Below are 10127 nucleotides of genomic sequence, written 5' to 3' on the forward strand. Positions count from 1 at the left end.
AATAATTTATTTTTATCTTTTATAAATTTTTTTTATCATTTTAAACTATCTGTAAATAGAGACTTGGTTTATTTAATTTGGATATAAAAATAATAATTATTAATTAATAAAATAGAGTGTTGAATTTTATTCAACAAGACCATTGTACTGTATAAAAATTGAATGTATGTTGAATGATGGTGTAAAAGAAAGAGAAGATGACATCTATTCTATTAAAATAGAAGTCACAACTTCATTTCATATGTGATATTTTAAGTTAGACCTTTATTTAGAAAGTTTATCAAATGTACATAATTTCACAATAATATCTTTTAATATCTTTAATCCTTATATAAAATATAATAAATATTTATTTAATAAAATTCTTACAGAATCTTTTAAAAATCCTTTCAGTTGAATTTTAAAATTTATTTTCAAAAATTGATTAATTTAAATTTTAGTTGTCATAAAATTTAATCAGAAATTTAAATTTAATTTAGCTTTAATTTATAAACAAAAATTAAAAATTACATAAAATATTATAATGATAATAACAACTCAAAATTATTACTTTTCAAAAATACATTTTAAAAATATTTTGTTGGATAGCAATATCCATTTCTATTTAAATTTTAAAATGAAAATATCTTATTTATTGAACACAGAAATCATGACTTATTACATGTGTGATTTTTTAATTTAAACTATTTTTTAGAGGTCACAACTTTAAATGCTTCTATCGTGTAACATTATAATTTACTAGATTCGGTGTCCGCGCTACGCGCGGATAACATGTTCAAATTAAAAAAATTTATATTTTTGATTAGTAGTTTTTAGTTTAATAAAGTGTTTGTTAATTTTGTGTGTTGTAGATTTAACCATAGAGTTTTTGTTTGAATGTGATGCGGTGATCAGTTTTTCTTTTCTAAACAAAAGTAAATTGGAATAATATATTGTGTTGAGCAATCAAATTTCATAGGAGAAAAGAGTATTTTTGAGTATTGAGTGGTGTCGTTTGCTATCAGGCTTAGGATATCAGTTTATTCATCTTTTAGAAGCGTTGTATGATATCAATGTCGGTGTCAAAGTAAAAGTGTGATCTTGATGTGGTTGTGAGTGATAGTTTTCCTGTATAAGTGTAATATTTGTAAGCATTTAGTTTGACATAAACTTTTTGTTTAGTTTATTACCTTCATGTAACCTTGGAATGATACTTGTGATGATTACGATTTGGTTTTTCTCGGTAGATATGCGATTTAACTCCTTGAAATTAGCCGCCTCGTTGTCCCATATGGTTAGACGTACCATTTTGGATCTACAAAAAATTATTGTATTATATATTTATTGCTTAAAACAAATATTATTTAATAAAATGTTAGTACCTGTGTAAACACAATCCAATCCAATCCAAAGGGAACGTTATCCAGTTCACACAGTTCAAAACTAAATAGTTTGACAGTATAAATAAGTAATTGTCCAAAGGGAATAGAGTTTGGTAGCTAACGAAAATAAATAAAAATAAGATAAGACGTAGACGATGTCTGCGAAGTATATTGTGAATGGTCTTGTAGAGATGACATTTTCTATTGCGAGCGGGCCTATTATTATAAAAGAATTTTGTTAGTACAGATTCATTATTGAGTTCGGAGAGTTTTGGTCGGCAGACTTACTGGTTACTTGCATCTTATGGTATAGAAATTTGTTCGTGATTCCGGGAAATCTGCTCTGGGTGAACATCTGATCGTGATTCTGGGGGAGAGAGAAAGGAATTTAGTATTTTTGGATTGTGTTGTGAATTGTGTTGCAAAATAATATTTTCTTTAGGGGAGCGAGGTAGACCATTGTATATTTCTTTGTAGACTATGTTTTTAACCCTTCCTATCTTTTGATCCTTTCCTTGTATAATTTTGAAGGCTGACTGGGTAATAACTCGGTAAAGACCAACATAGAGCTGTCCATGAGTGAAAACGGGTTGTGGCAAATACAATAGGACACATTTCAAACTCTGACCCTAAATTTTGTTAATTGTCATTGCGTAACATAGCCTGATTGGAAATTGTCGCCTTTCAAGGGTGAATGGATGTTTAGTTACTGATTCCGATAGTATGATTCTTAGAAGGTCCACTTTATGTCTAATATGAGAGCTTGTAACTATATCACCTCTAATAACACGTTCACCTAGATAAGGAACAATCAGAAGTGTTCCATTGCATAACTCTTTCTTTTGATTTAAATTCCTTAGAAGCATGAAAGGGGCACCCATTTTCAATGTAAGCTTATTCCACTTTCAATGTAATTTTTAATATATCTAGGGTAATAGTGTCATTTTACTTATTAAATTTAGTAAAATGAAAGATTTTAGTGTGATGTGGTTATTTAGGGTTATAATTAACGGGTGGGGATTTGGGACATAGTAGTTTCAATAACTAACGACATAATTTCTATATATATTATTCATTCTCATTATGTATACTATTGTAATTATCATAAAACTACAAAATAAAAGCTAAAAAAAGTTTGTACGTAACATCATGCAATGTTAGTTACGTAATTAATTTTTTTAAGACAAAGCAGATGGAAAATTTTATGAATATCATATAATTTTCATTTTTTATATTTTAGTTCTTCAGTTTTCAGATAAGATGTTCTACTACCTTTAACAAAAAAAATATATTTTTTAATATTATTAGATTTATATGTTATATGTTATATTCAAATACTAAGAATCATATATGGAACAATAAACTTGCTATCTGTATAAAAAATGGGCTGGGCCTGCGAATGAAACAGAATCGACAAAGGGCTGGGAAAATGGGCTGGGCTGCGAAACGGGATCGAGACAGCTGCACGATGGGTCAAAAGGGCTGCAAAGCTGATTAATTTTTTTAAAATCCAAGCCCAGTCCAGAATGACATGGCAGTTTGGTTGGATGATAATATTTTTGCCTCTGTGGCATAGCTTAAAAAGCCCCAATTTAGCTGCTATTATATAGTAGGATGTCAATAAGTTTTAACACAAATCTAATATTATTATTAATAATTAAATTTTAATTTACACCTCCCCTTTGTAGATGAAACATTTAATCTCTTTATATATCATATATATAAAGATTTAGTCCACTATTATTAGTGTTTATATATTCCATTGAGTTAAAAATCATTTCATTTTAATATTTAAAAACTATACCAAATTGGTTTATTAATCACTATATATAAAGTTTTACATATTCTACTCCAACCATAAATGGATGAACAATATATATTCGAAATGAATATATACATGAATGAATACATTAAATGTGAACACACTTTTATTATCTTTTTTTTTAACGTCTGAACAGATTTTATTGATATACCAAAGTGAAAATAGAGTTGTAGAATCGTATACAAAGCAACGAAATACAATTTATTACATAAGCAGAAATATGCGACATATGCTGAAGATAAATCATTTGTAGAAGTGAAGACTGACGTTGCTTTCTTTTCCAATAAGCCTTACACGCTAACAGAACATGTGATCTGTTATTTTCCTTCTCGAGAATTCGTCTCACTCTGATATGATAGGTATGCCATATTGACATTTTTTTCTTTTTCCATATCATACAGTAAACCCATTGTATCCGGGATATGCTTTGAAGAATCGACACGGTACCAATTCGTCCGTATCCGTGTTCTTGATAATAATATAGACTCTATAGTACTCTCCTTTTGACTCTGGTATGTTAACCTATTAGTCTTCTGTGTGTTCCATCCACCCTTAGACGATGGAGCTTTATTGTTGCCATCCCAAACATGATATATGTTGAACCAAACCGAAACTACTCCGGACAAGACAAGATAACATCTGACCAGAATCGAGTAGAAGCCGTCATTCTCAGTGATCCACCACCGCCAAACTTCTAAAGGATAATAAGCAGTGAACAAAGGTAACTGTAACACACTTAGATTTCTCACTGTAATCATAGTTTCCTCCTGTCCATATTGTCTTCTCATAGTAGGGACCATAACAGATTTTGCCGACAATAGATAAAAGATTGAAGCGTTGTTATAGTCTCCAGGCCAAGGTGGCTTCAAAAATGATTGCGCCTCTCCAGTAACGACCGGAGGAAGATAAACATCGTGCACCAAGTGCTCGGATAAGGGCCTGGTAAAACCATGGAGTTTTGCCGGAAACATGCCGGCGAATCTAATAAAATTTGCCGGAAGATGACTCTCCGAAGTGGAGAAATCAGTTCTTCGAATCGACGAAATCTCTCTAGCAAACTCCCCCATGATTCCATATAAGAACAAAGGATAATCAAACCAATGACACTGAACGGCTCAATGAACGGTGGTTGGAGTAATTGAAGAGAACAACATCGACAAGTGGATGGATACAGATTCCGTTTGAAGATGAACTCAAACGTAATTAGAAGAATCATACAAATCATATAATTACTGTGGAAACAAAGATCAGAAAGGCATGAAAGAATCGGCGGCCGAAACCGCCGGTGGTGCTCGGGAATTGAAGAGATGTGTTTTGAAAAGTCGCTTTGTAAATCGCCCTCGGAGTGATTTTTTTCGGTCTTTTATCAGTATTTAGGACTTGACACACTTTTATTATCTATATGCATAATAATGTCATAGCATGAATGTCTTATATCCGTCAAAAAGATTAATATTCCAACAGTATTCTATGTGAAGAAAACACCTTTATCAAACTGGTTTAATGTTGGAGAAATTTTATGTTTCCATTTTCATGGTACCAATTTTCATTTTACCATCTCTAAAGGGACATTTTCAAAAATATATCATTCATTAAGTGGCAAAAGACTCTTATACTCTTGTTCTCTATATATATAATAATAAACCATTATTTAAATAAATAAAAATAATAATAAAATAATAATAAACAATAATAATAATTTTTTATGTTTTCAAATTATACTTTTTCAAATTCAAACTTTTTTATAAAAACAATTTTTTCGATTTTTCTCGATTTTTTTTTTATTTTTTTTCAGATTTTCATTTTGAAAATCGAAAATTATGTTTGACATTTTTTTTAATTTTTTTTTATGTTTCTAAGCATTTATTTATATATTTATTAGAATCCTAAATTTCACATTCCAAAAACCTACCTCACCCATCAACTCTAAACCCTAAGTCTAGATTAGTTAACCTTACGGGGGTATAATACTACAAGAAAACGTTTCCATAACAACTAAGATTTACGACAAAAATATTTCCTCGTAAATTTACATGGTGTTTACAACGCAGTTACGAGGAGACCAAATTTCGTCGTAAACTCCATGTAAATTTACGAGGAAATATTTTTGTCGTAAATCTTAGTTGTTATGGAAACGTTTTCTTGTAGTATTATAGTCGTTACATCGACATTACAACTAAACATGTTACCGTTATATTTAGGTGAAAACGTGTATTCAATGTGCTTTAACTTACCTAATTTCGTCGTAAAGTCGTTGTAAATATTATGTTAAAACCATGTAAAATCCATGTAAAACATTCCTTGTAAAATCGTTGTTATATTTCAACTACCCAACTCGAAAATTTCTCTATATATATGTCATTTCCCACAATTCTTTTCCTCACAACACACAGACGGAAAAAAAAATCAGAAAAAAATTTTTTAAAAAAAATCTAAGAAAAAAATGGCCGGTGGCGGTAGTATTTACGAGTTACGGAGTTGGATGTATTTGCACAAAGATTCCGACGGGAGGATGACGAACGCATTTCTGAGCGGGCTAGAGACATTCATGCACCAGGCGGACTGTACACCGATCACACAGGAAAGCGGTAAGATGTTCTGCCCCTGTCGGAAATGCAAGAATTCAAAATTTACACGTAGTGAAACTGTATGGAAGCATTTAGTAAACAGAGGATTTACACCACAATACTACATTTGGTATCAACATGGAGAGGGTTATGGGGGAAATGAAGCTAGTAGTAGTAATAATAATTTTGAGGATGGTCAATGCAAAAAGGTTTTATCAAATGCTAGATGCTGCAAATCAACCAATCTACACTGGTTGTAGAGAAGGTCTCTTTAAATTGTCTCTAGCAGCTAGGATGATGAATATTAAAGCGGATCATAATTTACCTGAGAATTGCATGGATGCATGGACGGAGTTTTTTAAAGAGTATTTGCCAGAAGACAACGTGTCTGCTGAATCTTATTATGAGATTCAGAAATTGGTTTATAGTCTTGGGTTGCCTTCGGAGATGATTGATGTTTGCATCGACAACTGCATGATCTACTGGAAAGAAGATGACAAGTTAGAAGAGTGTCGATTCTGCAAAAAACCACGATTCAAACCGCAAGGCCGTGGGAGGAATAGGGTACCGTACCAAAGGATGTGGTACCTACCAATTATAGACAGATTGAAAAGATTATATCAATCTGAGAGGACTGCTGCGTCGATGAGGTGGCATGCGGAACATGTCCAGAGAGATGGTGAGGTTGCACATCCATCAGACGCAAGAGCGTGGAAACATTTCAACAAGGTACACGCAGATTTTGCTACAAATATTCGGAATGTCTATCTTGGGTTATGCACCGATGGATTTAGTCCATTTAAAATGTCTAGTTGACAATATTCTTTGTGGCCATTCATTCTTACGCCGTACAATTTACCGCCGGATATGTGCATGGAACAAGAATTTCTATTTTTGACCATATTAATCCCTGGGCCGAAGCATCCAAAACGGTCTCTTGATGTTTTTCTTCAACCGTTAATAGAAGAGCTAAAGCAATTGTGGTCAGAAGGGGTGAGGACGTACGATTGTTCCCTGAAAAACAATTTTACGATGCGAGCAGTTCTGCTGTGGACGATAAGTGATTTCCCTGCTTATGGGATGTTGTCTAGCTGGACAACACATGGAAGATTATCTTGTCCATATTGTCTGGGATCGACGGATGCTTTTCAACTGAAGAATGGTAGGAAGAGTTGTTGGTTTGACTGTCATCGTCGCTTTCTTCCACTTGCCCATCCGTACAGAAGAAATAAGACATTGTTTCGGCACAAAAAAATTGTCAGAGACGGTCCTCCTCCATATCTCACCGGCCAGCAGATCGAAGAAGACATTGATTATTACGGAGCTCAGGAAACAGTTAAAGTTGGAGGAAATTGACATGTTCCTGGAAATATGCCTGATGGATATGGTGTGTCTCACAATTGGCATACGAATAGTATATTTTGGGAGCTACCCTATTGGAAGGATCTTCTCTTACGCCACAATCTGGATGTCATGCATATTGAGAAGAAATTTTTTGAGAACATCATGAATACATTACTTAACGTCCCTGGGAAGACAAAAGATAACAAAAAGTCAAGGATAGACTTACCTGATATTTGCTCAAGAAGTGAGTTACATATCAAGAGCAATGGAAACATTCATGTTCCCATCTTCCGGTTGTCATCAGAAGCCAAAACAACCTTGTTTGACGTCATGGAGCATCTAGTTGTCCACCTACCGTATGAAACATTGCTTCGTGGACCTGTTCACAACGGATGGATGTATCCGTTTGAGCGACATATGAAACATTTGAAGGGGAAAGCAAGAAATCTTGCAAAGGTGGAAGGTTCAATAGTTGCGGGAAGTTTGACAGCCGAAACATCTAACTTCACATCATACTACTTTGCTCCAACTGTTCGTACGAGGAAAAGAGTTCCTAGAAGATATGATGATGGTGGAGTACCGACATCATATCCAATTGATGGTGTTCCTGACATTTTCTGCGAAATTGCACGGTTTGGTGGTAAAACGAAAGAAGTATGGTGGTCATGTGAAGAGGATAAACATAGTGCCCACACTTATATTCTGCTCAACTGCGAGGATGCAGTGACCCGTTACTTTGAAAGGTAAATATTTTTGTGAATGTTAATTATATGAATTGCAGTTAATTATGTATGACTTGATTATTTGTTTAATTTGCAGCATGTTTGTATCTCAAGTTGAAAAAGCAATACCAGGAATTTAATTTTCCACGGTAAAAGGGCTCCTGACCAGTTAGAAACGTTTTTAGTTAAATTCTTTATATAATATAATTCAATAGTTTTGCATCTGCAACTGATGTGGACACACGTAAAGATAAGCACTTTGTCAAGTGGTTAAAATCACAGGTACGTAATATATCTCATACATTGATTAATTAAATAAGTGTTTTGATACTTCAATATTAATTAAGAATAACTGCTTTTGGCAGGTTGATTATGACGATCCTTATTATCCCCCATGGTTTCACGAATTGGTTCAAGGTCCAGTTGCAAAGGTCACCACATCACCTATGTATTTCACACGAGGATTTACCTTTCACACATACGAGTATGAGAGACATCGGGCAACGAGTAACTACGGAATATGTGTGAAAGGTGAAACAGACTTTTACGGGATCTTGCAGGAGATTATGGAAGTGGAATTTCTGGGGTTATTGAAACTAAAATGCGTCCTCTTCAAATATGAATGGTTCGATCCTGTTGTGAACCGAGGAATTCGGTATAACCAATTTGGTGTTGTGGATGTCAATTTTGGGAGAAGATACAACAAATTTGAGCCTTTCATCTTAGCTTCACAAGCCGAGCAAGTAAGCTTCCTTCCTTATCCTTGGCTTCGAACTTCCGGGATAAACTGGTTAGCTGCTATCAAAATTACACCTCGTGGACGCATTGTCGCTGGAGAAGAACCGACCTTGCAAGAAGAAGACGCTATCAATGAAGTTGAGGTACCAGAACAACCAACTGATGAAATCCTTTTGATCGACCCGCAAAACTTTCAATATGAAGATATTCCCGAAGATGCGACAGATGAAGCACGTGAAGACGAGTTCGAGAGAAGTGTAAGAATAACACGAGCATGGTAACTTCGTCGTAAATGGTTAAATCGATTCCACGTAATTTCGTCGTAAATGGAAATAGATGGGCCTGGTAACTTCGTCGTAAATGGTTAAATCGATTCCACGTAATTTCGTCGTAAATGGAAATAGATGGGCCTGGTAACTTCGTCGTAAACGAAAAAGCCTGGTAAATCGATTCGACGTAATTTCATCGTAAATGGAAAAAGACGGGCCTGGTAACTTCGTCGTAAACGGAAAAGCCTGGTAAATCGATTCGGCGTAATTTCGTCGTAAATAGAGAAACGCGGGCCTGGTAACTTCGTCGTAAATGGAAAAACGCGGGACTGGTAACTTCGTCGTAATATTACGTCGCGTTGACGACGAAACGTTTTCTATATATTGAGACGCCGAGAGCGAGGCTGCCTCGTTCATTCCTCCCAAACTTGTTTGCTCTCCCTCTAAGGTACACTCCCTTTCCTCTTCTATTTTTTTTTTAAAGTTAGTTTAGGTGATTCATTAGTTAGGTAATTAGTTTAGATGATTAGTTAGGTAATTAGTTTAGGTGATTAGTTAGGTGACGAAATACTATAGTTTAGGTGATTAGTTAGGTAACGGAATAATTTTTTTAATTATGTCGTAATTGATTAAATTTATTTTAATTTTCTTTAGATGGCTCCTAGGAGGAAACCAGCAGCACCTACTTATGCCCAGTTGTTTGGCGATGGTTCCGGTACATCTTTTTCCGGTCCATCGTCTTCCGATGCAGTTCCAGACTCTCAGACTTCTCAGAGAGTTTTTTCGAGTCCTCCTCTTCCACAGCAGATGCCTCCACCTCCTCCTCGCTGCACCTCAGCCTGTCCCAGAAGGTGCAGTTCATCCGGATTTGCGTGTCCCTTCATATGCTCCATTTGCGAGATATACGGTGGAGGATTTGATTGCCCAGCCTGGACAGGAGGGTTTGGATTTTCTAGACCCCGAGGAACTTATTTTTATTTTATAACGGTTAAATTGTTTTTTTTCAGGATTGGGGCTAACAACCGTGTTAGCCGGAGCGTTTCGGCGACGATTAAAGGTTACTACGACAGGGCATATCCGAACTGGAGCAAGACACCAAATCACGTTAAGATCACTTGGTTTAAATGTTTTGCGGTAATATTTTTAAATTTAATTAAATTTTCACTTTTAAATATATATATATATATATATATATATATATATTTATCATTAATTGTAATTTTTTCAAAATTTTTGTGTTTCACCAAAATTGGCATTGGTCTTTGGGAATCACCGAGAGGGTGAAGGCGGAATTCGTTGCAAAG

The sequence above is a fragment of the Brassica oleracea genome, chromosome C9 (genome assembly GCF_000695525.1).
Source record: "Brassica oleracea var. oleracea cultivar TO1000 chromosome C9, BOL, whole genome shotgun sequence".
Taxonomy (NCBI): domain Eukaryota; kingdom Viridiplantae; phylum Streptophyta; class Magnoliopsida; order Brassicales; family Brassicaceae; genus Brassica; species Brassica oleracea.